The sequence below is a fragment of the Vipera berus genome (assembly GCF_964194415.1).
Source record: "Vipera berus genome assembly, chromosome: 2".
Lineage (NCBI taxonomy): Eukaryota > Metazoa > Chordata > Lepidosauria > Squamata > Viperidae > Vipera > Vipera berus.
Genome location: NC_138203.1, coordinates 129,823,766 through 129,851,563, shown reverse-complemented (window position 1 = coordinate 129,851,563; position 27,798 = coordinate 129,823,766).

Sequence of the window (27,798 nt, the reverse complement as noted above, 5' to 3'; positions counted from 1 at the left end):
AATGCATCTGAAGTAGAATAATTTGAGTTTGCTTAACTTCACATTGCCTTCCTGGATTGTGCTCCTTTGACCCTAGTCAAGGACGACGTTCTTTATAAATTTGGGTGACTCTGTCAGTTGAAGTAGAGAATGAAATGTTTGATACCGTGTTTCATTCATGATGATTCCCCAACCCTTTGTCTCTCTCCCTCTGACATGCTGCAGGATAATTTCATGAGGCCACAGGTATAGGGTATATATTTCACCAAGACTGCTCCCAAACCCCAAGGAAAAAGAGGGAATGGCTTTTAAAATTGGTAATCTATAAAAGCTACTCTTATACAAACTGTATGGAGTTGCATTGGTCATACCATGATACTTCACAGAACATTTAGGAAGACCTCTAAAAGGCATGCATGCGAATTGCCGGCACTTCCTTGACTGTAAGTGCTTGCCAAGTATATCCAGTTTTGGTCAAAGGGCAAATTTTTATTTTATTTTATTTATTTATTTTATTTTATTAAATTTATATACCGCCCTTTCCCGAAGGACTCAGGGTGGTTTACAGGGCATTTAAAACAACCAATACAAAAGTTAAAAACAAATTAAAAAAGATTAAATCATCCCTAGAATTAAAAACCCCAGTTAAAAATTCTCAGCCTGGGCCGGAGAGCTCAAAGAGCCAGGTTTTCAGGTCTGGGCGAAATGTGCGGAGGTTGGGGGCAGTCCTAAGCTCCACGGGCAGCTGGTTCCAGAGGGCAGGCACACCCACAGAGAAGGCCCTTCCCCTGGGTGTTATCCGTCAACAGTCTTTTATCGGTGGCACCCTGAGAAGACCCTCCCTGTGGGAGCGCACTGGACGAAGGGAGCTTGATGCCGGCAGCAGGTGTTCCCTCAGATATCCCGGACCCAAGCCATTCAGGGCTTTATAGGTCATCACCAGCACCTTGAATCTCACCCGGAGGGCAACCGGAAGCCAATGCAGCTCGCGGAGTAGAGGTGTTACATGGGAGTATCGGGAAACCCCCATCACAACTCGCGCGACCGCATTCTGCACCAGCTGAAGCCTCTGAGTGGTCCTCAAGGGCAGCCCCATGTAGAGAGTGTTGCAGTAGTCTAGACGGGAGGTCACGAGCGCATGAGTGACTGTGCGTAGGGCATCTCAGTCCAGATAGGGTCGCAACTGGCGCACCAGGCAAACCTGGGCAAAAGCCCCCCTGGCCACGGCTCCTATATGATCTTCAAAATTGAGCCGTGAATCCAGGAGGACGCCCAAGTTGCGAGCCCTATCAACGGGGGGTAACACCTCACCCACCATCGTTAAAGGTGGAATGGACTGGTTAGTCCGAGATGCCGATATGCACAGCCACTCAGTCTTGGCAGGATTGAGACGAAGCCTGTTTCTCCCCATCCAGACCTGAACCGCCTCCAGGCAACGGGACATCACGGCGAGGGCATCGCTGGGTTGGTTCGGGGTAGAGAAAAACAGTTGGGTATCATCAGCGTACTGATGATACCCCACCCCGAAACCACGAATGACCTCACTCAGCGGCTTCATGTAGATGTTGAACAGGAGGGGAGAGAGAACCGACCCCTGAGGAACTCCACAAAGAAGAGACCTCGGGGTGGATCTCTGCCCTCCCGTCAACACCGACTGCGAGCGGCCCAGGAGATAGGAGGTGCCTCCCACTCCCAACCCCCTGAGATGCCGCAGAAGGATACCATGGTAGTATTAGTATTAGTCCTTGACATTTTTTTTAATCGCCTAGTGATTAACACTGAAGAGATATTGATGTTCCGTTGGCTTATGATGAGATTCTGATTTGGATTTGAGTTGACCTGGCTGTTTCCCAAAGCAGACTGAGGGAAGCCAGGATGTTTTTTCAAATTAGTGAAGTTCAAATCAGACCTTGTAAGTAGTCCTTGACTTATGATCACAACTGAGACCGGAACTTCCATTGCTACAGTAGTGGCCAAAATTGTTGAAACCTTTTGGGAAAAGTGTACTTTTGAGGTTTGATGGCTAATAATGCCACTTTTGGTAGAGGACAGGAAGGCCTGGAGGAACATTGTCCATAGGGTCGCGATGGGTCGGACACGACTTCGCAACTAACAACAACAACAACACTTTTTCTTTTGGAGTAGTACCGTAAAATTATATATCAATGGAAAGATAATTTAATCAAGAATGTAATGCAACATAGTTTGTTCAATTATCTGTACTGTAGTCTATGAAAAGTTATAGCCAAATAACCAGAAAGAGGAAGCACAACTTGCGTAGGTTGATATCTGGTAGCTTTCCTTCATCTGATTGTAGCCAATGAGCATGAGTGTTTAGAGAGCCAATCAGGTGTCATCTTGTTTTGGCAACGAGCCAATCAGATCACAGTAGGATTCAGTTATCGCTGTCATGTATTAAAGCTGAGAGGAGGACATTTGTCAGTGTGTTATGTGATCACTATCAAGTTGGTTGGGGTTTTTTATGTCCTTTCATTTAGTGAGCTTGTAAAACGTAATAAAATTAAAGTAATGGTGCAAAGAGTTGACTGGTTGCCCAGAAAGCGATGTAAAATAGTATTATTAAGTGAACAAGGCTACAGTTATAAAGAAAATAGAAGAAAAATTGGTGGAAGCTTAACCAAAGGTGGCATTTCTAACTGTACACTTTCCCCAAAAGGTTTCCACAATTTTGGCCACTATTGTAAGCAAGGCAGTTGTGCAGGAACTTCCATTGCTAAGCAAGGCAGTTGTGCAGTTGGGGGTCAAATTTACAGCCTTTTTGCCATGTTTGTTAAGTGAATCACCCTGGCTGTTAAATGACTCATGCAGTTGTTAAGCGAATCTGACTTCCCCCATCGATTTTGCTTGTTGGAAGCCAGCTGGGAAGGTGACAAATGGTAATCGTGTGTCACCCTGGGATGCTGCACCTTTCACATACGTATGCCAGTTACGAAGTGCCTGAATTTTGATCACCTGGCCGTGGGGATGCTGCGGCAATTATATGTCACTTTTCTCAGTGCTGATATAACTTTGGACAGTCACTAAGACTAAACGAATAAGTGTAAGTTGAGAACTGCCAATAGTTGCTATGTTTAGGCTGGCTTCCCCTCCAAAATGTGTTGAAATCCAGATTTTCTTCTGCCAAGATATGAAAGATTGTGCACATTTTTACCAGAACATTTGATTTTTTTTTTAAAAAAGCAAGTGGTAATGCTAGATTCAGGAAATACTTCCCTTTGCTCATACATTTTCACAGTTGCAGCAATCAAAGAGTATTGGTGATTACTCCATTGATCAGCAAGTATAGCTGGAAAGAGAGAGAGGGAGGGAAAGAGCTGGCCCAATGATTATTTCTTCTGAGGGAAAATCCCTGCAATGAAACCATTCGAAGATCATTGCCTGTGACAGGCACCGACAGTAGTGTTTCCTGGTACGTGTAGAGCAGGAGTGTCAAACTCAATTTCATTGAGGGCTGCATCAGCATTGCAGTTGCCCTCAGGAGGCTGGATGGGTATAGCCTGGGTGGGCGTGGCCTACTGGGTGGGCGCAGCTGGAGTGCGTATGGCCTACTGGGTGGGCATGGCCAGCTCTACATCGTTCATATCAAGGGTGCCTATGGGGGCCTGGGCAGGAGTGGGACAGATCTGAGGGTCTCTGGCAGAAGGAGGGTCTCTGGGCCAGGGCCAAGGCAGTGGGGGCCATTCCCTCACTGTTTCCAGGATGGCTTCGCAGGCCACATGAAACCACTTCACGGGCCGGATCCGGCCCCCGGGCCTTGTGTTTGACATGTCTGGTGTAGAGTCTGGATAAGGGGTTAGCACTTGTGAGTTTTGCTCTGAGCATTTTGCTCTCTGGAATTTGAGGCCTGTGAACGATTGGAGCCTTTTTCTTTTATTAGTTCTGCTACAAGTTTTATACCTCACACATCTGAAAACTGAGCTCAGGTCTATGAAAGGTTATGCCACAATTGATTTTCTTATCCCTTAATAGAATTCATGGTGCTTTGTTGCCACAACAGACTAAGTCAGCTACTTCTCTGGAGTTTTCAAAGGCTGAGATGTCTGGCCATCGTGGCACCATCTGTACTGAGAATGGGCAACCATTTTGTAATCATAATCATAATAGTCAAGTTGGAAGGGACCTTGGAAGTCATCTAGTCCAACCTCCTGGCCTATACCATTTCAGACAAATGGCTGTCCAGTCTCTTCTTAAAAACTTCCAGTGTTGGAGCATTCACTGCTTCTGGAGGCAGGTTGTTCCACTGGTTAATTGTTCTAACTGTCAGGAAGTTTCTCCTTAGTTCTAGGTTGCTTCTCTCCTTGATTAGTTTCCATCCGTTGCTTCTTGTCCTGCCTTCAGGCGCTTTGGAGAATAGCTTGACTCCCTCTTCTTTGTGGCAGCCCCTGAGACATTGGAACACTGCTATCATGTCACCCCTAGTCTTTCTCTTCATTAAAATGTGGCCAAGGACCACTCTTAATGTTTTTTGAGAGCTGAGGGCCACTATGTGAGAGGAGCCATATTGTGCATAGCATTTTGGGTTGGGTTTCCCCCCCTGAAATTTTAGTATGTTGCTTGTTTTCTTAACTGTAATATGCTTATTTTAGATTGTATGCTCCAGTTTTCAGCTGTTTCCCAGGAAATTATGCCACCAGCTCTCAGCAGTCATGATTAGGAGGGGCTCTGTGAGCTATAAAAAAGGATTTGGAGGCTGTATCCTACTCTGAGACTGCAAATTGCCCACCCTCAAAATACACTGATAGGCACACCTGCTTTAAATATGGGATGACTGTGTTGCAATGAAGGCTAGGACCTTGGATCTGTTACCTCCTGAGCCTATGGCAAAGCCCGAATATAGCCTTAAGAACATCATACTGGTGTTAGGGTTATTAAAAATCTCAAGGGCCTAGATCAGGGGTAGGCAACCTTGGCTCTTTTATGACTCATGGACTTCAACTCTCAGAATTCCTGAGTCAGCATAGCTGACTCAGGAATTCTGGGAGTTGAAGTCCATGAGTCATAAATGAGCCAAGGTTGCCTACCCCTGGCCTAGATGCTAATGACCTTCAGGGCAATAATTCTTGATAAGAAAAGCCCACATGAATTAGATCACAAGCTGCTTTCCATCAAGTCTTCTGTTTCCCCAGGCAACAAGGTGACTTCTCAGCAGCCTGTGGCGTGGGTATGACATCTTCACATCTGTATTTCTCCACAAAAATCGTGCTCTTTCTCGGAAGTTATTAATACTCACAAGCCAATTTTTGAGAGAAGTCTGGAATCTATGGGGCTTAAATTTTCTGAGCCACTTTTGGGTTTAGAGGGCTTTAAGTGGTGAGATCTTATACGGTACCTTGCAGCTGTGGGCCCTCAGACATTGCCTAAATTTTTCAAGTATTGTATAAGATGTATATAAGGTCAGTGAATAAATAAGCAGTACTTATATATGAGTGAGGCAGACACATTTAGGAATTTCCACGATGGCGTAGCCATTAGTTACTTGCAAAGACAGGGACAAGTTATTTATTGCACCATATCTCAGAGGTAATCTCCCTGTGGGGATCTTTTGAGGGCCCCCTTTGGTTTTTTCATCATTCATTTAAAATCTTTGTCTTTTTGGGCCAGTCTTCTCGTATTTAATTTTATTACTCCCTGGCTTACATGCATTGAAATACAATTATTATGCTGAGAGCAGCAGGTTTAAACAAAAAGAATACACTTGTTTTTGACGTACAATTTTGTTTTGAGCTCTAAAATACTGCATTTTAATGCTCTCTCTGCCTAATCTACCATGCAGGAGGATTGTCTGATAAATTGACAGTGAAGAATGTAATAAACAAATCTATGGAGATTCTCAGTCATCCAGATCATAGTTATCCCAAAGATGCTTTTTCACAAGGCAACTGGACTTTCTTGCTTTTCTTTGAAGAAGTTTCGCTTCTCATCCAAGAAGCTTCTTCATCTCAGAACTGAAGAAGCTTCTTGGATGAGAAGCGAAATGTCTTCAAAGAAAAACAAGAGTCCAGTAGCCTCGTGAAAAAGCATCTTTGGGATAATAAACAAATCTCACAAAAGAGCCTTGGTGGAGCAGTGGGCTAATGCCTCCTTAAGTAACACCAGCTGCCTGCAATTAGTGCAGGTTCGCATCCCACCAGGCTCAAGGTTGACTCAGCCTTCCATCCTTCCGAGGTAGGTAAAATGAGGACCCAGATTGTTGGGGGCAATAAGCTGACTTTGTAATAATGCTGCTTGGGGTGTGTGTGAAAGCCCTAATAAGCAGGCATATACATAGAATGAAGGCTGGTCTACCTGAATGCCAGGTCCGTAGCTAACAAGGCTCACCTCGTGCGTGACCTAATGGAGAGCGAGCACGCAGACCTGGCTTGCATCACGGAAACCTGGCTGGGCCCAGAGGGTGGTGTCCCTCTGGTTGACCTCTGCCCGCCAGGTTTCCAGGTGCTGCACCAGCCTCGGACCCATGGGAGGGGCGGGGGAGTGGCAGTTATCATCAGGGAGTCCCTTAGCCCGCAAGAGACCACCGTCCCTCAGATGGTCGGGTGTGAGTCTCTCCTTCTGAGATATGGCCCGGGGGCGCAGTTGGGCCTGCTGCTGGCGTACCTACCACCTAATCGTGCAGCGGCAGCCCTGCCCGAGCTACTCGATGTCCTCTCAGGGTTGGTGGTTGAATTCCCAAAACTCATGGTCTTGGGCGACTTTAACCTACCGTCCCTGGGAGGATCGTCCGAACTGGCTCGGGAATTCATGGCTTCCATGGCGGCCATGGACTTGTCGCAAATAATTTCTGGACCGACTCATGAGGGAGGCCACACCCCAGACTTGGTGTTCTTGTCTGGACGGTGGCGTGATGATATCGGTGGGGGTGCCACGACTGTTACGCCCCTGTCATGGACCGATCATCACCTCCTACGGCTAGACTTCCCCGTTGCCACCCCCCGCCGTGGGTGCACGGTGCCAACCAGATGGTACCGCCCTAGGCGCCTAATGGACCCGGATAGGTTCCAGACAGCGCTTGGGGACGCACATGCACTCCCTGCTCACAGCTCGGCGGATGCCTTAGTGGAAGCCTGGGAAAAGGCAGCCACGGAGGCTCTGGACCGAGTTGTACCCATGCGGCCTCTGACCCGGCGCAGATCCCAGCGAGCCCCATGGTTCACCACGGAGCTCCGGGAGATGAAGCGTCGGAGACGGGGCCTAGAGAGCCGTTGGAGATCCAGTCGATCCGAATCCGACCAATTGCGATTAAGAATCCTCACCAGGTCTTATCTCGCTGCGATAAGGGTGGCAAAATCCAACTACTTTTCCACCCTCATCGCGTCCGCAGATAATCGCCCGGCTGCCTTGTTCAGGGTGACTCGCTCCCTACTGAACCAAGAGGTGAGGGAGGAACCCTTGCAGGGTCGAGCCGAGGAATTCGGTCAATATCTGCTGGATAAAATTGCTCGGATTCGAACCGGCCTGGACTCCAACTGGGCTGAGTTGGAAGAACAAGACATGGACAGTCTTGTCGACGTCATCTGGGAGGAATTTGATCCTGTGACTCCTAAGGAAGTGGACAGGATTATGAGGAGGTTGAGCTCCTCCACATGCTTACTGGACCCGTGCCCTTCCTGGCTGGCTTATGCGGCTCGAGAGGGGACACGAGGCTGGTTCCTGGCGGTCATCTCTGCTTCTCTGAGTGAGGGTCACTTCCCCACCGCTTTGAAGGAGGCGGTGGTGAGACCTCTCCTCAAGAAGCCCACCTTGGACCCATCCTCATTGAATAACTTTCGTCCAGTCTCCAATCTTCGCTTCCTTGCGAAGGTTGTTGAGAGCGTGGTGGCGCACCAACTTCCTCAGGTCCTGGATGAAGCGGTTTATCTAGACCTGTGCCAATCGGGCTTCAGGCCGGGCTACAGCACGGAGACGGCATTGGTCGCTCTGATGAATGATCTCTGGAGAGCCCGGGACAAGGGCCATTCCTCTGTCCTAGTCTTATTAGACCTTTCGGCGGCTTTCGATACCATCGACCATGGAATGGATGGGGAGGAACAGGCTTCAACTGAACCCGGACAAGACTGAATGGCTGTACGTACCGGCAAGCCAGGTTACTCAGAGCATCCCATCCCTTAACATCGGGGATGAGTTACTACCCCCTGTTGATAGGGCCCGCAACCTGGGTGTCCTCCTAGACTCACAGCTCTCCCTGGAAGATCACATAGGAGCTGTGACCAAGAGGGTCTTCTCCCGGGTTCGACTGGTGCGCCAACTACGGCCTTATCTGGACCTGGATGCCTTACGTACAGTCACCCATGCCCTTGTGACCTCTCGCCTAGACTACTGTAACGCTCTCTACATGGGGCTGCCCTTGAGATCCACTCGGAAGCTTCAACTGGTGCAAAGTGCAGCGGCACGGACACTTTTGGGAGCCTCCCGATACTCCCATATCACACCTCTCCTCCGTGCGCTGCACTGGCTTCCAGTTGCCTTCCGGGTGAAGTTCAAGGTGCTAACAATGACATACAAAGCCCTACATGGCATGGGTCCGGACTACCTACGGGAACACCTTCTGCCAATGTCAACACCCCACCGCCCTGTGCGCTCCCACAGAGAGGGCCTCCTCAGGGTGCCACCGCTCAAGGAATGTCGGCTGGTGGCCCCCAGGGGGAGGGCATTCTCAGTGGGTGCGCCAGCCCTCTGGAACTGCTTACCAACTGAAATCCGGATGGCCCCCGACCTCCGCACCTTCCGGCGCGACTTGAAGACTTACCTATTCCAGCAGTCCGGCCTGGCCTGATAGCTCTAATTGGGGTCCCAGTTTGTTTTGTTTATTGTTTTTCAGTACTGTTTCATTATGTTTGCCTACCTTACTCTGTACACCGCCCCGAGTCCCTCGGGAGAAGGGCGGTTTATAAAAACAAATAAATAAATAAATAAATAAAATAAATATTGCTAAGCTTGTAAGCCGCCCTGAGTCTTCGGAGAAGGGCGGGATATAAATGGAATTTAAAAAAACAACATAGTTTGTCTTGTGGGTAGAAAAATGACTGTTAAGTATGAAACACACCCCTCCAATGGAATAAAAATCATATTAATACTGATGCATTGATTAGTCCTTTGACCTGGGAAGATTGCTTTTGTCCTTTGAACATAGTAAGGATACTTGCTGTTTGCTCCCTGTTAATGTGACAAATGGCCTGTGGGTGGCAGCATTGGTGAGCCATCTGTGTCTGGTTTGTACACTATTCTCTTCGCTGGATGCTGGGGGAATTTACACTGAAATTCCACAGACTTTTGAGGGCTGTGGTGCAGAGGCAAATTAGCCTTGGCATTTAAAAATCCACGTCCTGCAAGAAACTGCAAGCACCAGTCGTGAATCCTGACTCATATAGCTGTAGGAATTAGGTGATCATTGTGTCCATTGTTGTCCTTATGTTTTTTACGAGTAGAACTGGTATGTCAATACAAGATTTGTCTATCTCTCCTTAACACATGAAGTGGTATGCATGAAGTGACCTAAGATAGGATCTTCTAGCCTCTGAGAGAGTTGTTTGAGGACCGTGGGAGAAGTTAAAATCCAGAATGTCTCTGCTTCCCTATTTAACATGCAGCACCGCCTCTTCTTCTGCAGCTGTCCAGCCAGTTTCTGGCTTTAGGTTTCTGATGCTTGACCTTCATCTTTTATCTGGCAGATGAGAATGACTTGTTTGTGTTTTTCCCCTGTTGTTGCTGAAGGACAGGATTGGGCTGGGCTAGATCTTGGCTATCTGCCTCCTCCTCCTCCTCCTCCTCCTCCTCCTCCTCCTCCTCCTCCTTCTCCTTCCTCCTCCTCCTCCTCCTCCTCCTCCTCCTCCTCCTCTTCCTCCTCCTTCTTTTGAGTGGTTTTTGGTCAAATAAATAAGTTACCCTGAAGTGTTTGTATCATGAGAACTTAATACTAGGAGGGAACGATTTATGCAGTGCATGCCCAGATTTTGGGTTCTGCAAGCTTCAGGGTGGGTGAGGATGATGTGACTGAATGTTCTGAATTTACTCCAATGAATGAATCCATAAATCAGATAAATGGCTCACCAGACTCTTGACATGCTTTTTTTTCTGATTAGGAGGGAGTTTTGTGTGGAGGACCTCATGGACTGCAGGGCCCCCACTTCTAATTGAACACCCTTAAATATCTAAAATTGAAAAAAAAAATCTCGGCAACGCTGGCACATACAGCCAGCTCCCTTCATAGATCCCCCCCCTCTTCTTCAAGATTTGCTAAACATCACTGATTGTTTACATATTTCAAGCAAAGATGAAACAGACTCTCGTGAGTGCTGAATTAGTGTATTCAGCATTAATGTATTAGCAGTGTATCTGAGTGCTGAAAAGTGTACTAGCCAAATGTGAATGTGTCTCCTAGGAGTGATTCTACAGTTCTGAAATAATAGACCAAAACACAGCATGTCTGTCTTTCAGGACTGTGAGACATGGTTAGTTTCAAAGCTGCTTTTAGATGGATGGACTTTTTCCATATCTTGAAGGTGATGGAAAGACATGAGAAGGTGAACTCATGATTTATTTATTTTTATTTTATTTATTTTAATTCCATTTATATCCCGCCCTTCTCCGAAGACTCAGGGCGGCTTACAAGCTTAGCAGTAGCCTTCATTCTATGTATATGCCTGCTTATTAGGGCTTTCACACACACCCAAGCGGCATTATTACAAAGTCAGCTTAATTGCCCCCAACAATCTGGGTCCTCAGATGGAGCTTGTTTGGTTGGTTTAGCATGTGGTGCCAACCCAGCTATTGTGTTTTGGCAACTCTGCTTTCCTGCCTAGTGGCAAAAACTGGTTGGGGTTTGTGGAGGACTGATGAACCCGATAGCAATAGCACTTGGACTTACACACCGCTTCATAGTGGTCTACAGCCCTTTCTAAGCAGGTTTACAATGTCAGCATATTTTCCCCAACAATCTGGGTCCTCGTTTTACCCACCTCGGAAGGATGGAAGGCTCAACCTTGAGCCGGTGAGAATCGAACTCCTGGCAGTCGGCACAATTAGCCTGCACTACCGCATTCTAACCCCTGCGCCACCAAGGCTCTACGATGGTTGGTTCCCTCTGTGAGTCAGAAGTTCCTAAGAGGCCATGTTCAATGTGTATCCAGTAGAAAGGAAGCAGGAAAATGTTGCAATGAATAAATAAAGGAATCTCTTCCTTTGATCATGTTCCAGTTGTCTGCTCTGTCTGCGAAATGTTAATTATTTTGTTTTCATTAAGGGATGCTTTAGATTGTAGTGACCCAAAATGAATTAAGTCTTTGCGGCATCTTCCAATTTTCTCCCCCTCTTTTCCTGCCGGAGAGCAATTTTTGTTTTGGTGGCCATTCCGTGACCACTTGAAACAAACATAACAAAATTGAATTAAAACAGTACATTACATCTCTCCACTGTTAATAAAGGTAAAGGTAAAGGTTCCCCCGCACATGTGTGCTAGTCGTTTCCGACTCTAGGGGCCGGTGCTCATCTCCGTTTCATAGCCGAAGAGCCAGCGCTTGTCCGAGGACATCTCCGTGGTCATGTGGCCGGCATGACTAGACGCCAAAGGCGCACGGAACGCTGTTACCTTCCCACCGTAGTGGTCCCTATTTTTCTACTTGCATTTTTACATGCTTTCGAACTGCTAGGTGGGCAGAAGCTGGGACGAGTAACAGGCGCTCACTCTGCTACGCGGCACTCGGGATTCGACCCGCCAAACTGCCGACCTTCCGATCGACAAGCTCAGCGTCCTAACCCACTGAGCCACCGCGTCCCTTACTGTTAATAAAGAGACAGATAAATACATTTCACCTAGATAGGAAGGAAGCAAGAAGAGAACCATTTCTTCCCTTTTAATCTTTGCTGGACTGTATGAGGTTTGCGATAATGCCTTTGCCTTTGAAACGAGAGAAGAATATGTGAGCGTGTTTTCTGCTTTGTCTGCCTACTAATTCTCCACCCACTATAAAGGGAAGGACAGGTCTGTAGGAGAGAGGGTTTAACATCTCTGGGTGCCCAATTGAAAATTAAACCTTCAGGGGATGGCCAAAAAAGAAAAAAAGAAAAAAAGACAGGGATGTACGACCGGAGGTCTTTGGGAAACAGGCTGCATGTGGCCTCCCCTGCTTCTTCAAAAGTTATGTTACAATAATACAAGCCATAATAGAGTAGGAAGGGCCTTCAGATGTCATGCAATCAGACCCTTTACTTGGTCAAAGCATTTATTGGATTGCCAAAAGAGGATTAGTTTTCTGTATGGCCAAAGGGGAAAGTTATTAATTGACGTAGAAAACAATAGCGGGAACATTAGTTAGGGAAATGAACGCTAGCATTCCGATTAAATCCGAACAACATTAGTTTCACTGCTGGGCCCTTCTACTTTCCTACAGGCATCACAAAATGGGCCACAGTCTGAAAAAGGGCTGAGTTTTCATGGAGATGGCTGCTCTTTTTCTCTACTTCTTTATTCAAGATCTTGTTACTAGTGTGGCAGGGCGCACTTGCATATGCTTAGAAACACTCTTGTTACCACTTCACATGTAGGACTAGGTCCAGGTCTTGTGATTTTTCTTTCCTATTGACTACAGCTAAGCTTGGATTGAAGCATACAGAGAGTGGCCCTGTTCTTGAATGTTCCTCTGTTTTATCTAGATCAGGGGTAGGCAACCTTGGCTCTTTTATGACTCGTGGACTTCAACTCCCAGAATTCCTCAGCCAGCACGGCTCAGCTTGGAAACCTCTCCCTTTCCCCTCAGCATGGCTGGCTCAGGAATTCTGGGAGTTGAAGTCCACGAGTCATAAAAGAGCCAAGGTCCCCCACCCCTGATCTAGATCATTCTCTACTTACAGCTATAACTGAGCTTGGAATCTCAGTTGTTGAGCAAAGCAGTTGTTAAGCGTGACGCCATGTGACAGCTTCACTCAACAACTGCAACCCTGACTCTCCCAATTATGGTTGTCAGTTCCTAACTGCCTGCAGCTCAGGGAAGCTAGCTTGCTTGCCCCCCCTTCCCCCATCGTGGTGTGGTTCTTTGTCTTTGACTGGGATTGTTAAGCGGACGGGCAAGGAGAAAGTCTGGGCCTCCCAGGTGTGTTGGGGCTGGGAGAAGGTCTGAGCCTCCCGCTGTGCCCTGCCAGGGAGAATGATTGCAATAATGTTGGCATTCACTAGTGTTTTTTGCCAAATTTGACATCCATTCCTCCAGCGCGTTGGGTGATTTCCCCTCCCTGCATGGAGCAGAGGAAAAATCTCTCTGTGTTCTTGGGGAGCAGAACTCAAATCCAACATCTTCTCCCCTTGCAATCTTCCCTGCTGATTTCCCTATTGCTTTTCTGGGGAAAGCCATCTCAGAAGATGGCAAGTGGAGATCACAAAGCACTTAGCAACTGTTCATAAATGCAAACAAGTTACCTAGAGCTCAGAATTGTGGTAATGGGATTGGGAAGCTGAAGCAACTTTTGAGGATGGCCGGAAGTGCTTTATGAGCTGCAAAGCAGCCGTTCCAAGCCTGTTTGTGACTGGGAACGGTTGTGAAACAACTGATCAAAACATGAGGGCTATCCAGTATTGCATTTTTGCTTATTCAGGATGAGACTCTCATCGTGGTGAATGGTTCTTTCATTTTGAACAAGCTCCAATTGAACTGTGTATAAAAATAACGGCTGTGGGATTTGTAAGTTTCAGGCAGTGTGTGGGAACATTGGTGCAGTATGAGCCGTGGTGGCGCAGTGGTTAGAATGCAACATTGCAGGCTACTTCTGTTGACTGCCGGCTGCTTGCAGTTCGATTCTCACCAGTTCAAGGTTGACTCAACCTTCCATCCTTCCCTGGTCCGTAAAATGAGGACCCAGATTGTTGGGCGCAATAGGCTGACTCTGTAAACCGCTTAGAGAGGGCTGTAAAGCACTGAGAAGCGGTATATAAGTCTAACTGCTATTGCTATTGCTAGTAGCCTGGGTCACACGCTCTTCAGCTGGTGCTCACAGGCACGGCCTCAGAGCCATGTAGATGCCAGCATCTGAAATACCATTTATTGAAGTGGGTTCAAGGGAGGATGGTGTTATTATCAGCTCCTAGCTTTCTTTCTCATGATGCCTATTCTGACCCTGATGGAGCCCTCTTTGTTGAATGCTAGAAACTTGGCTAGCAACGCTACAGGTCAGTTCCCAACAGCCTGCAGCTCAGAAAAGCTACCTTGCTTGGCGCCCCATTATGGTGCGGTTCTTTGTCTTTGACTTTACCAGCTTCATTCAATCAAATTGAAAATTCATTTAAGCGATCCCTCACCAACTCTCTTGCCCTAGAGCTCTTGGCTTCTCACTGTCATTCTTTGATCTTCCAAATGCCCCCTGCCTGCAAATTGATATTGACAGCTCCTTCATATCTTCAAGGTACTTTCACTCTTCCCATTTGTTTTCTGCCCAAAGTCCCAAAGCTGTTTGTGTTTTCATTTTGCCCTTTTTGTGAAAGTGGAGAAATACGGCACTTTAAAAAAAGAAAATAAAAAAACACCCATTTCAGCTTTTAAAAGATTATAATGAACGTTTTCAAAGAAAATGTTAGCATTTTATAGCATTAGAGGTGCATTAAATAACTCTAGTCATATGTTCTGTTGTATCTGTATGCCGCTAAGACTCTCACGTCTTTAACCTTTAGGTGGACAGAGCAGTGAATCATAGAGCAAACGGGTTTTTGTTTTTTTAATCAAGTTATCTCAAATGGGCTAACTTACAGAATGGGTCCAAACATCTAAGACCCACGGTTTCAATGAATTGAAATTTGGCAATTTCATAAAACATGTTAAGACGGAAGAATGGCCATAAAGCATTGTATGACATAACGTAAAATGTCACAAAACATTTCTTGTGGTGAGCTCCTGATGTTTCACTGTGCTATATACAGTTCAACATGGGCTTCTTTCAAGGCAGAAATGTGGGTCTGAAATGTCTCCTGAATTTTTAAGAACTTTTTCAGTACATTAGAAATTCTGCCCTTAAGGCAGGACCGGAATTTGTGGCCTCCTGGTTTCTAGTCTCATACCTTAATCACTGCCCCTCTATAGGAAATATTATAGCTCTCAAAATGGTTCAGTTTCTAAATGTGAATTAAATCACATGGGATCCTACTGTTGTGATTCTGTGCCAGCCGGTGATCCTGGCAGCTGAGTCTGGGGAATCAGAAGAGGAGGAGGAGGAGGAGGAGGAAGGCTCTGATGAGCTACAGGACTTATAAAGTGAGGAAGAACCTGGCCCCTCCACTCATGGTCAAGCTGAAAGCCAGCTGTGCTGGGAGGATGAGTCATACTTGGAGGCAGCACGGCTGGAAGACGTCAAAGACGCACATAAACGTAGACAGGTCACACAAGTAAATCAGAGGGAGGTAATGGGTCGATTCCAGGGGAGAAGGAGAAAGCAGTGAGAAGCCACGCCTTGGGAGCTGTGTAACAAAAAGGGAATGTGTGGGCAGGGCTGGTTGCTGGAGACAACTGTTTGCAAAGAACTTCTGTGTCAAGAGATGATGGTCTGTTTATTTTACCAGTGAGTTATTTCCTGTTTTGGCTCATGCTCTGTTCTGTTTGTGGACAAGGTCTGTAACTTCAATAAAAAGGATTTATTTATTCAATCTACTGCTAAATTGCTACCTTGTGAAGTAACAAGGATGTACGTAAGCTGGGACAGAACACCTACAAAAAAGCACTGGGTATGCCTCAACTGAATCCCTCTGCTGAGTTGTGATTTCATAGCAGTGGGAAAATAGCAAATGCTCCCATAATCACTGCTCATGGACCTTGCCCGTAGGCAGGGGTTTAGTTTTTCATTAGCTTCTCTTCTACATTTAAAAAGTTAATGGTAGCGGACTCAAGAAATTCAACATTGCTGGAATTCTGTTCTTTTAGTGGGGCTTCCTATGGTTCCCTTCAGGGAATGGGCTGCTCTTGGTAATTTCTCCTGGTTCCCTCTATTCTTAAAGGATAAAGAATCAACTTCTGACTGGGTTTTGAAGTTTAGATTGGATTTGACTAGGGCAGGGGTAGGCAATCTTGGCTCTTTTATGACTCATGGACTTCAACACCATGTTGACTCAGGAATTCTGGGAGTTGAAGTCCACAAGTCATAAAAGAGCCAAGGTTGCCTACCCCTGGACTAGGGGAATCCAGAATATCTTTGATTTAAAACAGCTTGGTAGGTATTTTCCCATTATTATTATTATTATTATTATTTATTTAATTTATATACCGCCCTTCTCTCAAGAGACTCAGGGCGGTTAACAGGGCAATACGTAAAAGACAGATACAAAAGTTAAAATTATTAAAACATGATTAAACAATGCCCATAGTACAAATTTAAAATTAAAGTCATAATAACAAACCCACCCCATCCCATCAGGCCAGGCCCGCTTCCTTAAAGAGATGGGTTTTAAGGTCGCGCCGGAAGGAGCGGAGGTCGGGCGCCATCCGGAGCTCTACCGGAAGATGGTTCCATAAGTCCGGTGCACCCACAGAGAACGCTCTCCCCCTGGGGGCCACCAGTCGGCATTCTTTGACCGGCGGCACCCTGAGGAGGCCCTCTCTGTGGGAGCGTACTGGGCGGAGGGAAGTTGACGCCGGCTGCAGGTGCTCCCCAAGGTATTCTGGACCCATGCCATGGAGGGCTTTGTAGGTCATTACCAACACCTTGAACCTCACCCGGAAGACAACTGGCAACCAATGCAGCTCGCGGAGCAAAGGTGTAACACGGGAGTATCGGGAGACCCCCGACACAACTCTCGCGGCTGCATTCTGTGCCAGCTGGAGCCTCCGAGTGGTCTTCAAGGGTAGCCCCATGTAGAGAGCGTTGCAGTAATCAAGACGAGAGGTCACGAGCGCATGAGTGACCGTGCGCAAGGCATCCCGGTCTAGATAGGGCCGCAACTGGCGCACCAGGCGAACCTGGGCGAACGCCCCCCTAGTTACAGCTACAATATGGTCTTCTAAAGAGAGCTGTGAATCTAGGAGGACTCCCAAGTTGCGAGCCCTATCTACAGGAGGTAATGACTCACCCCCCATAATGAGGTCTAATAGGACTAGAACAGAGGAGTATCCTCTGTCCCGAGCCCTCCAGAGATCATTCACCAGTGCGACCAATGCCGTCTCCGTGCTGTACCCAGGCCTGAAGCCCGATTGGTACGGGTCTAGATAATCCGCTTCATCCAGGACCAGAGGGAGCTGATGCGCCACCACACTCTCAACAACCTTCGCAAGGAAGCGAAGGTTGGAGACCGGACGAAAGTTATTCAAAACAGCCGGATCCAAGGTAGGCTTCTTGAGGAGAGGTCTCACCACCGCCTCCTTCAAGGCGGCGGGAAAACTGCCCTCACTCAAAGAAGCAGCTATAACCGCCTGGAACCAGCTTCGTGTCCCCTCCCGGGCTGCATAAACCAGCCAGGAAGGGCACGGGTCCAATAAACATGTGGTGGAGCTCAGCCTCCCCATGATCCTGTCCACTTCCTCCGGAGTCACAGGATTGAACTCCTCCCAGATGACATCGACAAGATCACTCGTGTCCTGATCGTCCGATACTGCCCAGTCGGAGTCCAAACCGGTCCGAATCCGAGCGATTTTGTCCGACAGATGTTGACTAAATTCCTCGGCACGCCCCTGCAAGGGATCCTCACTGACCTCCTGGTTGAGGAGGGAGCGGGTCACCCTAAACAGGGCGGCCGGGCGATTATCTGCGGACGCGATGAGGGCAGCGAAATAGTTAGATCTCGCTACCCTCATCGCAGCGAGATAAGACCTAATATGGGTTCTTAGTCGCAATCGGTCGGATTCAGATCGGGTGGACCTCCAGACGCTCTCTAGGCCCCGTCTCCGACGCTTCATCTCCCGGAGCTCCGCGGAAAACCATCCCAGAAGCCTTCTAGGAAACCCATGACCACAACCAACTTGGGCCAATATTTACGTTCTAGTTCATTTTGGTGTGTCACTGATGTGCAAAGTGCATCCAAAGCCTAACTTCTTTCATTGCGTGTACAGATATGCCACCTTGCTAATTTCATGTCTCTGATGATCACTTCTGGGTGGATGATTGACTTGAAGCCAAAACTGGCTTCAGCTGTTCTACCTTCTTTCCCTCGTTTTTGATCTACTGCTCTCTTGATTGGTGGCTAAATTGTTCTCAGTTTTAGACAGGCGGAGGTCTGTACAGTTAGTACAGTTAGGAACACAACTGAGTCCGGAACCTCCATTGCTAAGCAAGGCCAATCTTAACTGAGTAGTGCCCAATTTTATGACCCTTTTCGCTATGATTGTTTGACCAGGAATTACCATGGTCATTAACTGATGCATGTGATCATAAAACAAATCGACCTTCCCCCATTGACCTGGCTTGTTGGAAGCTGGCTGGGAAGGTTGCAAATGATATCATATGACCCCAGGACTCAGCAACCATCACAAATCCATGCCAGTTGCCCAGGACCCAAATTTTGACCGTGTGACCTCAGAGGTGTTGAACGGTCGTAAGTGTGACTACTGGTTGTGAGTCATTTTTTTAATGCCATCATAATGGTCACTAAATGAATGGTTGTAAGTTGTGGGGGGTACCTGTATTGGTAGCAGGACTGGCTTGGATATGGGAGGCCAAATTGTGTTGCCGCCACTGCTGCTGGACAAAAAAGAAAAAGAAAAGGATAATTGGCAGATGCGCGCTCTGTGTGTGAAGACAAGCTCAGCATCATGGATGGATGGATCATTGACAGTCTGGCACCACAGATGCCATTTCCTTTAAACGTCTGCTTTCTGAATGAAAACATTTTGGCTGTCATCTTAAAATGCACTTGACGTTTTAGATGACAATCTAGTGGCTGCATTGGCATGACATGCTAAGCTGGGTTAGCCTCATGTTTAATTTGGCTTAGGGGGACTTAGCATGTGGTGTGAATCCAGCCTTCTTAGTCAATTTATGGTTTACTATATTGCACAAATGCTAAAAATTATTTCAGTAGCCCAGTTAAGCATACAAGCATACCCAAGCGTAACACCACCACCACCAACAACAACAATAATAATAAAGTTGGAAGGGACCTTGGAGGTCATCTAGCCCAACCCCCTGCTCAGGGAGGAAACCCTGTACCATTTCAGACAAATGGCTGTCCAGTCTTTTCTTAAAAACTTCCAGTGTTGGAGCATTCACAACTTCTGGAGGCAGGTTGTTCCACTGGTTAATTGTCCTCACTGTCAGGAAGTTTCTCCTTAGTTCTAGGCTGCTTCTCTCTTTAGTTAGTTTTCATCTGTTGCTATCCATTGTATAACTCCCTGCTGAAATTCATGGCAGAGAGAAACTGTGTGCTGATTCTTTTGTGCTGAGTCATGGTTTGCTTAAGCATGTTTGACTGAATAAACCACACGTGCTTGGATTTACCTATCATGCTAAACTTGCAATTCCTTACTTTTGCAGATCACCATATAACCCATGTTTTTTTTTAAAAAAACCATTTTAGTATAGTTTATGTTTGATATGAATCAAGCCTGTATAGGAAAGAATAATAAAATGTGGTTCTTTCTAATAATTTCTTATGCTCTCACAAACCGCAGTATACAGGTAGTCTTTGACTTACAACAGCTCATTTAGTGACTGTTCAAAGTTACAAAGTTACTGAAAAAAGTGACTTATGATCATATTTCACACCTATGACATATTGCCACATCCCCATGGTCATCCCCGTGATCAAAATTCAGACGCTTAGCAACTGACTCATATTTATGACGGTTACAGTGTCCCGGTGTCAAGTGATTACCTTTTGTGACCTTCTGACAAGCAGAATCTATAGGGAAGCCAGTTTCAATTGAACAATCGTGTTACTCGTTTGCCAACTGCAGTGATTCACTTAACAACTGTGGCAAGCAAAGTCGTAAAATGGGGCAAAACCCATCTAACAAACGTTTCACTTAGCAACCGAAATTTTGGGCTCAATTGTGGTCGTAAGTCGAGGACTACCCATATTTGTCACTGTATGCTCACAGGACCTGTCATCATTTTATCTTTTCTTTCTCTCCCTATGAATCGCCTACAGAGCCTCATGGATTAGCGCCAGTGTTTTGCAGATCAAAAGTTGGTAAACCACTTGTCAGGATGTATAGATCACAGTGGCTGGATTGCCATCATAACTTAATTCAAAACAAGTACAATTTGGCTTACTGCGAGGGCTGAACTAAGTCTAGGTTTCCTAAAAGCTGAAAACCATACGTTCACTTGTCCCAAAGGTGCTTTTTTCAGGAGGCAACTGGACTTCCTTATTTTTTTCTTTGAAGATGTTTCACTTATCATCCAAGAAGCTTCTTCAGATCTGACTGGATGGTGGGGGAATGGGAGGATTTATATTCAACAGTGAAGGGACACAGGGCAGAAAACATCCTGCAGACAAGAAGGCTCCACACCCATTTGCACTACTCAGGTGACCCCGAGGACACAAACAAGCCTCCCAATGACCTCAGTAACTTTCTAAAACAGACGTGTCAAACCTGTGATGTCATGTGATGTCATGTAACCAGTGCTTTTTTTGTAAAAGAAAAAGGTGCCGGAACTCACACATGTCATACAACCCGCCTTGCCTACCCTACAAGGTTCCATCCAAAAAAGGTGCCGGAACTCCGTTCTGAGCGTTCTATGAGAAAAAAAGCCCTGCACGTAACGTATTGGCACTGTTTTGCCATTGCTGGCAATGGGGTGGGGGCGGCTTCTGTGTGACACATCTGGCCCACAGTTTGACACCCCTGCTCTAAAAGAATGTAAATGACCAGCTGTCTGCAAGGAGTATATATCCTTCCATTCCCCACCACCCAATCAGAGCTGAAAAAGCTTCTTGGATGAGATGCAAAACGTCTTCAAAGACAAAACAAGAAAGTCCAGTTGCCTCCTGAAAAAAAACACCTTTGGGACAACCATGACCTGGATGACTGAGAATCTCCATAAATATACAGTATGTTGGCTTCAGTTAGAGTTGTTTCAAGAAAAGGACCTCAGAGGTTACAAACAAAAAAGAAAGAAAGATCAGAACGGCAGTGTGTGCACTTAAAACCCCACCTAATTCTCCTCCCTCCTCTACACCCTCAACGTGATGTCCTGTTGCCTGGAGGCGGTTCGGGTCTGGATGGGGAGGAACAGACTTCAACTCAACCCCGACAAGACTGAGTGGCTTTGCATACCTTCATCCTGGACCAATTTGGATATTCCATCTCTCTCCATGGGGGGTGAACTATTACCCCCCGTAGATAGGGCTCGCAACTTGGGAGTCCTCCTAGATTCACGGCTTACCTTGGAAGATCACATAGTGGCTGTGACTAGGGGGGCTTTCGCCCAGGTTCGCCTGGTGCGCCAGTTGCGGCCCTATCTAGGCCGGGATGATTTATGCACGGTCACTCATGCGCTCGTGACCTCTCGTCTGGACTACTGCAACGCTCTCTACATGGGGCTGCCCTTGAGGACCACCCGGAGGCTCCAACTGGTACAGAATGCAGCCGCGAGAGTTGTGTTGGGAGTCTCCCGATACTCCCATGTTACACCTCTGTTCTGTGAGCTGCATTGGTTACCAGTTGTCTTCCGGGTGAGATTCAAGGTACTAGTAATGGTGTTTAAAGCCCTACATGGCAGGGGTCCAGAGTACCTCAGGGAACACCTGCTGCCGGCATCAACCTCCCTGTGCCCTGTGCGTTCCCACAGAGAGGGCCTCCTCAGGGTGCCACCGGTCAGAGAATGTCGATTGGTGGCCCCCAGGGGGAGATCCTTCTCTGTGGGCGCTCCGGAACTATGGAATCAGTTACCGGTAGAGCTCCGGATGGCGCCCGATCTTTGCTCCTTTCGCCGCGATCTAAAAACATTTTTATTCGAACAAGCCGGCCTGGCCTGATGGGGGATTGGTGGGGTTTTTATTGCTGTACTTTTGGGGTTTTTATAAATGTATTGTATTAATTGTTTTTAATGGGCAACTATTTAATCTTTTTTAATCTTTTTTAATATTTGTAACTTCGCATTTTATTCCTGCCCTGTTCACCGCCCTGAGTCCTTCGGGAGAAGGGCGGTATAGAAATATTAATAAACTAAACTAAACTAAACTAAACTACAAACAAAAGCCAAGATGGAGATTGATCCCATTCTGGGATTGAATCCACTGTATTTCTTGCCATCCTGAGAAGGTTGATGGATAGGCTGCCTGTTGTTGTATGTAATGACAATTCACCGTTGACTACTTCTCTGTGTAAATGAAACCAACCTCAACTCAGTTTTAAAATCAGAAAAACGGGTGAGCAAATGCTGGAGGATTGTGGTGGTTTTTTTTACTTTTCAGTTTTTATTTGGAAGCCTAGAGAGCTTTTGAACCTTCTGTGTCACCCGTTATTTAAAGTATGAGAGGGCGTAAGCAGATTTCTGACACTGCAAAGGTTTTTCTCATAAGCAAAGGGCTAGTTCCTTAGATACAGTAAACAGAAAGGTTCTGTCAAGTTCTTTTTTTTTTTTTTTTTTTTTTATTACATTTATATCCCGCCCTTCTCCGAAGACTCAGGGCGGCTTACAAGCTTAGCAGTAGCCTTCATTCTATGTATATGCCTGCTTGTTAGGGTTTTCACACACACCCCAAGCGGCATTATTACAAAGTCAGCTTAATTGCCCCCAACAATCTGGGTCCTCATTTTACCTACCTCGGAAGGATGGAAGGCTGAGTCAACCTTGAGCCTGGTGGGATGCGAACCTGCACTAATTGCAGGCAGCTGGTGTTACTTAAGGAGGCATTAGCCCACTGCTCCACCAAGCTTTTGCTGAAATATGTTCTTGCTTGGTCAGGCTACAGGTTTCTCTAGAGGTTACCAAGAGTGGCACACCAGATGCCTTTGGAAGCTTCTAAGGAGAGCAAGTTATGCTTGCTTTCTCTCATTGCTTGACCCGTGCTGTTCAGATAAATCTTCTTCAAATATCACAGATCCAAGCTCCAAAATCCCATTCAGCAGCTCACTTCTGTTTCTTTTGGAGGTTGTGAGTGAAAATGTTGTATGAGTGGATGTGCACAGAAGTGTGGAGTGTGTGGGCACATGAGAGGAATTAGGTAGAAATCCACTTGAGCTCTTGGTCTGCATCTTCCCTCATTTACAAGTTCACCTACTACGGGGGAGGGGGGGGCTATGCGGAATATCTGGAGTGCGAGATAGCTAGCCAATTCTTTCTTGCAGCAGGCCCCAAACTAAGCAGATAATTGGAAAACAAGAACAGTTGCAGTAAAAAAAAAGTTGAATGCTCTTGAATCAGAACAGAAAGATCTCTAGTGCTGAAGAAGAAGAGGTGATGGGAATAGCTTCCTTCTGTGTTGTTGCTATTCTGATTAATTAAAAACATGCCATCTTTCTAGCACCACGAAAGGCAAAATCAGGTACGGTACACCCAACAGGCATATAGTCCGTTTTCTTTTAATTCCAGTTATTAATTCTGATATTAATTCCAGATTATCTGTTATCACTCTACGTCAGCCTTTTCCTCTCTCCCTGAGTCAGAAGCCTATCTGATTATTTTTACAATGCTATTTCTTATTTTTATTGGATTTACACCCTGCCTTTCTATTTATATAGGGTTTCAAAGTGGCTTTTGAATTCAGTGATTAGGTGGTATCAATTAAAATTATACCTGGTGAAGGGATCGAGAACGTGAGCTTTAGCTGGAGACACAAGGTCTTTGCTTCTTTTGCTCAGTTTGATAGAGGGATTTCATTGCAGAAATGTAGGACTTAGGATGTTTAGCTTCTTTGGTATACGCTGAATACAGTGGGCAGTTCAAAGCAGCCATACTTGTCTTTGAAGCCAGACCATTTTGCCTGAATCTTTTGATGTAGTTCTCCTTCACAGCTCTTTCCAAATATTCCAGTTAGAATTGCCCCAGGCATATTTCACTCTCCAGCCCCCACTCTCGCTCCTGATGCAGTTACGTCCATAGATAATCTTGTATGCAGTGTGAAAATCTATCCAGGAGGGCATCTTTAGATGATCTGTAAAGGCTTTCACAAGTCTAGATAATCCAGGGTTCCAGACTGCATGGAGGTGTTTCTGTATTTGGCTGCGCTATAAAGCTGTATCCGCAAAAACTAATGTAAGTCAATCTTATGGGAGAGGCTACATCTGTTGGATGAAAATAGGGCATGAAATTACACTTAACTGTTCAAGCTGATCCTAATTTAGTGACCTAAGTTGTTTTTTTCCTCATGTACTGGGAAGAGTTTCTTTGAAGTGCGATAAGAGAGTATTACCCAGTCTATATTCTCTCTCCAGGGACGCGGTGGCTCAGTGGGTTAGGACGCTGAGCTTGTCGATCAGAAGGTCGGCAGTTTGATGGGTCGAATGCCGAGTGCCACGTAACAGAGTGAGCGCCTGTTACTCGTCCCAGCTTCTGCCAACCTAGCAGTTTGAAAGCAACTAGTAGAAAAATAGGGACCACTACGGTGGGAAGGTAACAGCGTTCCGTGCGCCTTTGGCGTCTAGTCATGCCGGCCACATGACCATGGAGACAAGTGCTGGCTCTTCGGCTTTGAAATGAAGATGAGCACCGGCCCCTAGAGTTGGAAACGACTAGCACGCATGTGCGGGGGAACCTTTACCTTTACCTTTACCTTTACTATTATCTCTCCAAAGAGGGACCTCTGATTCCAGGTGCAGCAGCCTATTCTGTGATAGGAAAATATTGCAGATGGGAAATAAAATTTCACTCATTTAAGGATTTACGACTGCGCTGAGCGAATGGTAGCTATGATCAGGCCTTTGAGTTCCAGCTGTCCCAACAACCCTGTGTTCATGAGATTGTGATTGTGGGTGCTTGGCAATTGGTTTGCAGTTACAGACAGTTCCAGCCCTCTGCAATCACGTGATCGTTGCTTGCAACCTTCCCTGCCAGCTTCCCCAGAAAATAAATGGGGAAGCTGACAGGGGAGGTCACAAATCTCTGGGGGGAAGTCTCTCCCTCACCTGCATACTGTCCTATGTGTTCACTCCAGCCACTCGCACACTCCTTTGCAACTTCTCCATTCCACGCTGCACCCTTGTGTACCATCCTCAATTCATTCCATGCCTCTCATACATATAAGGAACAGTTGCTGGAATTGGGTATGTCTAGTTTAATGAAGAGAAGGTTGAGGGGGGACATGGTAGCAGTGTTCCAATATCTCAAGGGCTGCCACAAAGAAGAGGGAGTCAAGCTATTCTCCAAAGCACCTGAAAGCAGGACAAGAAGCAACGGATGGAAACTAATCAAGGAGAGAAGCAACCTAGAACTAAGGAGAAACTTCCTGACAGTGGGAACAATTAACCAGTTGAACAACCTGCCTCCAGAAGTGGTGAATGCTCCAACACTGGAAGTTTTTAAGAAGAGACTAGACAGCCATTTGTCTGAAATGGTATAGGGTTTCCTGCCTGAGCAAGGGGTTGGACTAGATGACCTCCAAGGTCCCTTCCAACTTCTTCTTCTTCTTCTTCTTCTTCTTCTTCTTCTTCTTCTTCTTCTTCTTCTTCTTCTTCTTCTTCTTCTTCTTCTTATTATTATTATTATTATTATTATTATTAATAATAATAATAATAATAATAATAATAATAATAATAATAATAATAATAATAATAATAATAATAATAATAATAATAATAATAATAATAATAATAATCGTGCAGTCAGTCAGATGTTCAGACTGGATTTGGCATTTTTGTCTACCTATCGAGTCCTTACCAAGGATCTGGGATAGGCAGATGTGGATGTTTGATGATATTACAGATATCGTCGCAGGATGGAAGCAGTTCCTAGTAAGGCCGCCTTTTGCAATTGAATAATGGTGAATTTGTCAGTTCCAATGGTATTCAAGTGGTGTTCCAGTTGTTTTGGAATTGCACCAAGGTGCCTATTACTATTGGTACTACCCTTGCTTGCCTTTGCCACAGTCTTTGTATTTCTATTTGTAGGTCTTTGTATTTAGTTATCTTCTCCAGTTCTTTCTCGTCTATTCTGCGGTCTCCAAGCACTTCCACGTCCACTATCCAGACTTTTTTTGTCTTTCTTATTGACAATTGTTAAATCTGGGGTGTTATGTCGCAGGTGCTTGTCTGTTTGAGTTCTGAAGTCCCAGAGCAGTTTAACTTTATCATTTTCTATGACTTTCTCTATTTTATGATCCTACCAGTTCTTGCTTACAGGCAAATGATATTTCTTGCAGATCTTCCAATGTACCATTGTTGCTACTTTGTCAAGCCACTGCTTGTAGTCAGTCTGTGCAATCTTCTTGCAGCAGCTTACCAGGTGGTCCACTGTTTCTTCAGCTTCTTTGCATAGGTGGCACTTACTCTCTGTTGCTGTCTTCTCAATTTTGACTTTGTATGCATTTGTCCTTAAGGCTTGGTCTTGTGCAGCCAAAATTAGTCCCTCAGTCTCTTCCTTCAATTTTCCTGCTCTTAGCCATTGCCAGGTGTTGTTATTATCTGCTTTCCCAGCTATTTTTTTTAATGTACTGGCCATGTAGTGCTTTGTCTTCCCATGCCTCTATTCTGTTCTTCATTTGGTCTTTCTTCTAGGCCAGTTTGGTCTCTCCAGTAGTCAGTAAGCCTTCCTGATATACTAATTTGAGTGCATCTTCATCATTGTCCTTCAGATATTCTTCCAAAGCCATTTTTTCTTCTTCAACCATCTGATGTACTTGCAGCATTCCACATCCACCTATTTGCCTTGGTAGATAGAGTCTGTCAATGTCACTGCGTGGATGAAGGGCATGATTCATTGTCATTATTTTTCTGGTCTTCCTATCCACTGCTTTTAGTTCTGCTTGAGTCCACTCCACTATTCCAGCTGTGTATCTAATGACTGGAATTGCCCAGGTGTTGATTGCCTTCATGGTATTTCCTCCACTGAGTTTCGACTTTAAGATCTTCTTCACTCTCTTGATGTATTCACCTCTAATCTTTTTCTTGACTTCAGTGCGCTTGATGTTATCAGCTTGAAGGATACCCAAGTATTTGTAGTAATCTTCCTTATCCAGACTTTTAATGTTATTTTCGTGGGGCATCTTGATTCCTTCAGTTTTCACTATTTTTCCTTGTTTGAGAGTAAGTGTGGCACATTTGTCCATGCCAAACTCCATTGCAATATCTTGGCTATACGTATATACGGACAGTGTTCAGCAGCGATTTTATTTCAGATGATGTTTTTCCATACAGCTTCAGATCATCCATGTAAAGGAGGTGGGATAGTCTGGCAGATGTTTTTGATGTTTGATAGCCATGTCCTGAGTTATTCAGTATGTTGACAGAGGAAACAGTGCAATAACAAATAGTAGTGGTGATAATGAATCTCCTTGAAATATTCCTCTCTTGATATTAACCTCTCCCAGTCTTTCACCATTGACCTGCAACTGTGTCTTCTATTGTGCCATTGATCTTTGCACAAATTTTCTGATGTTTCTACTGACTCCTGTTACTTCTAGGCACTTGATTATCCAATCATGTGGCAGAGAGTCAAATGCCTTTTTGTAGCCAATCCATGCCACATTCAGGTTGGTCTTCCTTTTCTTGCAGTTTTCCAAGATCATCTTGTCTATTAGGAGTTGATCTTTGGTTTCTCTGCTATTGGGGTGGTTTCCTTTCTGTGGAAAAAGATTGTTTTCAACTAGATGATGTTGTACTGCCTCAGCTACCACACCAGTTAGCAATTTGAAAGTTGTTGGTAAGCAGGTAATTGGCCTGTAGTTGCCTGGTGTTGCCCCTTTTGCTGGATTTTTCATTATTAGGTAGGTTTTCCCAGTTGTTAGCCACTTTTCAATTT